Below are 5,689 nucleotides of genomic sequence, written 5' to 3' on the forward strand. Positions count from 1 at the left end.
TTCGAAAAGAAGAGAAATCTTTTGTGGAGCAACAAGCTGCCGGGGAGTAAAGAAACTCGCCGAAAATTTTGTAACATGACTCATATTGGACGATGGTCAGAGAATATCTGCCCAGAATGCCCAAATCAAAAGAAGCCAGAATTTGGAAAAACCTTTAGACCCCGATCGGATCGAAAGGATTTTTCCAAAACAAGCAAAGGTGGACAAAGACCACTGAAGATGCGTTTTCATAGGGGCCTACTTCAAAAGCAAAAGATGTCCCGACAACAATAAAGCAGACATGTGAGGAGAATAAAGTCAAAAGAAAGTGGCAGACATGTGATTCCTCCACTAGTTAAGGATGTCATCAATAATGACATAAAAAATACAAGACAACTGCCTCCTCCACTAGTAAAAGATGCCATTAATAATGACATAAAGAAAGACAAGACAGCTGTAAGATTCCCTGAAGTTTCTCGGTGAAACGAGTGGAACCTCAGCTATAAATACAAGCGTTCAAGGAAGCTGAAGATATCGATCATTCCCTTCAGTTTTCTTACAAATAAATTGTTGTAATATTTCTCTCTCTATTGTATTAAGTTTTCTTTATGTATTTCAAGAACAAGGCTACTATGAGTAGCTAAACAAGTTGTTTTTTCCTCTTCAAAGGAGTTGATTTATGTAATAATATTATGTCTGAATAATTTCTTTGAAGCCTCTTGTTCTTTCATGCTCATATTTTATAATTAAATTTATATATCATACGCCTTAAGGTAGAAAATGAATTAAGGCTGTGTTGGGTGTCGTTGAAGAAGCTTGTGCAGAAACCATCTGTTGCGACTGCGTGATTGGAGTGTGAGGAGCACTTCGTAAAACTCGGCAGGTATGACCCGACGACACTTTGGCCAAAGAGGTATTTGAATTTAATTCATCTTACGAAAGCATGTTGGACCCTAATTCGGAGTATACGGCTGAAAACCTTGCGTAACTGATAGTCTTGCATGGCCGGGACTGGTTCGATAGGTTAACAATGCCACGTACAAAGGATTAGTTACTAAATAATATTTAATTCAAAAATGGGGACCACTAGGGAGTTGTAATAAAGAAAATTGTGGTTAGGGAGTTAAGATAAAGTTTGAAGGGTTGGTAGATATTTTTAAATCATTTACCCTTGTTTCAACTTTATTTATGATTGATTCCTAGTGAAAAGTATCTTCATATATTGATCTTATGCATTTTGGGGGATGAAATAAGTGCAAATTGCTCAAAAATCTCCAATGCAAACATGTTTTGCTCTGCACTCCCTAGCCACTTTTTTGTACCACATTTTTTGTTAATTTGTACCATATCTTGTATGATTTTGTACCACATCTTGTATTGTTTTGTACCACATTTTATGACTAAGGACCCCAAAGCAAAACATGTTTACATTTGGGGATTTGTGAGCAAATTGCCCTTTAAATAACACTATTTTTGTGAAAAAATATAATATCCTGTACAAATATTTTTTTTTTTACTCGTGCATTAAATTTAATGCTACCTTTAACCTTTCTATGGTTTTCCAAAAAAAATAATAAACTGACTAAAAATCGAGGGAGATTATCTTTAAATAAATATAATTAAAAAATAATGCGAACACGTGTATATTATAGCAAATCTTTTATCCGAAATTATTCATTTCTAAATTATTTTAAGATCCAAATACATTTCTGTCCACATTAGCGACCATTTTATTTTGGTCGAGCCTCAACAATATATTGTTTAAAAAATATGTATTATTAATTAAAGTACAACTCTGTCCTTTTAGCAATATTTATTTTACTATTTGTTATTGCGATTCATGCATGTAGTTATAATAAAATATATATTAACGTCTATTTGTTAATTAGCTTGACAAAGGACATCCTCCTCTCTTAGTCCAGGTCATTACAAGAGCAAAACGACAACATCGGAGTTTGGAAATAAAATATTTTTAAATTTTATGTTTTTCTCTTTACAAAAATCATAGATTATATATATAGCATACACTTTTTGTTTCAAAAAAAATAAATATATATAGCATCCACTTTCTATTTAATTTTATATACAATAATACTCCACATCCATTTCAATATAGTTTTTTTTCGGTTGTTCAAAATATATAGCTCAAATTAAATTTTGTAGGATTTTGTTTTTTGGTTTTTTAGTAATATATTTTATTAACCAGTTTTAAAAATATGTAACCATTTTCTTACCACAAAACTCATATGAAACTGTCTCGCGATTTAATTTTACGAGACGGATATTTAACTCAACCCTATCCATTTTAAAAAATATTACTTTTTTTGTTAAAAATATTAATTTAATTACTGACATACATTTTTTTGAATCAATTAAATAGAGATAAAATATAAAGTTTGTTCGTAACATTTGTTTTCGAATGATTTTCTTAATATGTATGAAACACAAATAACCTTAAATATTAAAGACGAAATGAGTACTTCAGGGGTTAGTCTATGCTATACAGGGAGTGTTTTATCCCCTAATTCAACACAATTAGATTACGTGGGTCCCTTGTATTTTTATGAAAATTGACATGTGTGTGGATATATGATCCAAGGACTAATATTTGACCACATCATGGGGAGAGAAATACTCCAAATGTAACATAGAATAATTCGTACTTACTTCAGTGATTCAGTTAGTCTAGGAAAGTATAATTGGTACTAGTGTTACTTCGTACATATTAAATATTTTTGTGTTAAAATAAATTTTTGTTGAATTTCGTGGGATTATTAAAATTTAAAATTTACAACGTTTTTTTAGATTTTTTTATGATATATCATTTAGTTTAAAAATTAAAAATATAGATATTTATAGAAATATATTTTTATTGAAATATGGTAGATATAAATATGATGCAGATGTACTAAAATAGTTTTAATTATCCTTTTTATTAAATAAAAATAAAATATTTCGTAATTTGTCAAATATGGTATTTTTTTTGTTTATACAAAAATATATATCATGACACAAAAGTTAATTACTTTAAGCTCATAAACTTTAATAATATAATATAATATAGATGCATTATATATATTTGTATTTCAAGATTTAGGTTATAATTTTCGTGCATGTACATTAAATATGAGATGAAAACTATTTCGGAATGAGACATTTTAATTGATTGCATTTAACGGATAAATTTACCTTTAGTTCGAAATGGGCGTCATACATTGATTGCAAGGTGCTAATAAAAAAAAGGAAAAAAGTTACAAATTTGGTCTGATAATTTAGTAACTATGTGATTTTGGTCCTATATGTATTCAGATTTCAGTCTTAATCTTGCATGTTTTGATTTTTGGCAATGTTAAATTTTTTTTCGTCGAAAATGCTTATGTGGCAATATACACTCCACATCAGCACTACATTGGTGACACATCAACGCCACGTCGAAAAATGACAACATTACAAAAAAAAAAAAAAACAAAGACAACTACTAAAACTGAAATTTAAAAATATAGAGGACAAAAATCACAAAGTGACAATCATATATGATCAAAAAAGTAAATTTTTCCAAAAAAATTTATAGGAAATAGCTAATGTATTTAATGATAACTATCAATCAATGAAAGAATAGAGAAAATAATATTATAAAAATTGGATTATATATTTGAGACGAATGAATAAAGATATACAACTTTAATATCTGAAATGAAAGAAGTATTCAACTATAAGAAAAAAATAAGTCTCTTGTAAGACTGTTATTAATATATATATATATGTATATATATATATATGTCTGTCAATGTGTGATATGTGTCGAACACATTTATATATAAAATAAAAATTAATATTTTAATATAAAATAATATTTTTTAATAAGTTAAATCGAGTTAAAAATTCATTTTATAAAATTCAACCATAAAATATAAGAAAATACGATATTTGAATTGAAGTCGGCGGATGAATGAGAACTGCTAATGGTCTAGTGTTCCATTTTATATAAATATAAAATTTTAAATGTATGTATGCAACTTACGACACGTTGTCGTTCTTTCCCTTGTCCGAACCATAGTTATTACTGAAAGATTTAGTCAAAGCAAATTCTTTTTTTTTAATTTTTTTCTTTTTTAAGCACGTCAAAGCATTTTAAATGACCATGGACATAAATTAAACTTTATATAATATGATTATCGGATTACATATTATACATTACACAGTATTATCGGGAGGTCAAAATTATTGATTTCGAATTATGCATATGTTGGCTTAATTTCGAAATATTAACGAGTGAATTCTATTATTTACAAAATTACTTCGATAAATTCTTTAATTGAATGTATGGATTTTGTCAATAATCAAATTAAACATCCCTTAATTAAATTGATTATATAATCTTAGCAACAATATTCGCTTAATTAGTTTATTTGATTACCTCGCCAACTATACACGTACATTTAACACTTGTTCAAACAATAGTAATTAAAATCTAAAATTAATGTGATGTTTGACCAAAATTTTCCACTTTTCTTCTTAGATTTTCCATCGTGTGGGGCTACTAATGTTTTAGTGCGCCGAACATTACGTGCGTGAAACCACTAATTTTGAATGAGATACAACTTTAACGAGTACGTACGTTAAAAAAGAAAAAGAGAGATTATACATTTATACTAAAGTTTTTAAAATTCAAAAACTTTACGAAAGATAAAAAGATGTTTAAAATTTTTTGATGGTAATGGCTTGTACTTTTATATTGGAAAAATATATATATGAAAATTATCAATAAGTTCACACCATCAAATTATGTAGCAAATATTAGATGTATGGTTAAAGGAAACTTTGACATCATATTAATACATAAATTAGTAAGAATAATGTACCAAGTATTATACTACATTTAGGCATAGTTTAGTACATAGGATATGATAAGTATATGATATATAATATAAGGATAAATTAAGGATATGTAAAATGATAGGATACTATAGTGAATGTTTGATATGATTTTAATAAAGTGATTAAATTTATATATTCTATTTTAATGACAAAATTAACCCTACCGTATTGTGGAGGAGAATGGGGCGTGTTTAGAGTTTAGATGTTTTTATATGTGGAGGGTAATCATATCTTTTTGTAGTATTTTTTTAGTTGTATTAAATTTATCACACCAAATCAAAGGAATACATACTTCCCTTTTCAAAGCATTTATCAAGGGCCCATTGACTTATCATGGACTTTTTAAAAATGTACCAAACATGAGATGTAGGAGAATAATTTATTAATCACTCTCTTATCATGTGTACCAAACTATGCCAAGAAAGAATAATATTTCGTCTTGTGTATAAGTTTCCAACTTCCATACGGCTAAAGTTGTGTAAGTAATCAACAAAAACATTTTTATTTCTTATGTTGAAAATGTTATTTTTTACAATCAAATCGATTCTTCACACGAATATATAAATCTACGAGATCCTCTCACAAAAAGTATCAAACTAGTTAGTGTAGCTATATGAGGTGCTAGAAGCTCATAAGACTATACATTTGTGAGGATCCAACATCTATTAAGTGATTAATTAATTAGAGTGTGATTAGGATTTAGTTAACATAAACAAAAAAAAGTTTAATAATTAACAACGTTTCGATTATGACCCTATGAAAATTGGGACATAATCTCGACATATGAAGGATACATCACCTGCCAAAAGTAATACTAGGGATACATAGTACC

This window comes from Henckelia pumila, chromosome 2 (assembly GCF_033568475.1).
Source record: "Henckelia pumila isolate YLH828 chromosome 2, ASM3356847v2, whole genome shotgun sequence".
Classification (NCBI taxonomy): domain Eukaryota; kingdom Viridiplantae; phylum Streptophyta; class Magnoliopsida; order Lamiales; family Gesneriaceae; genus Henckelia; species Henckelia pumila.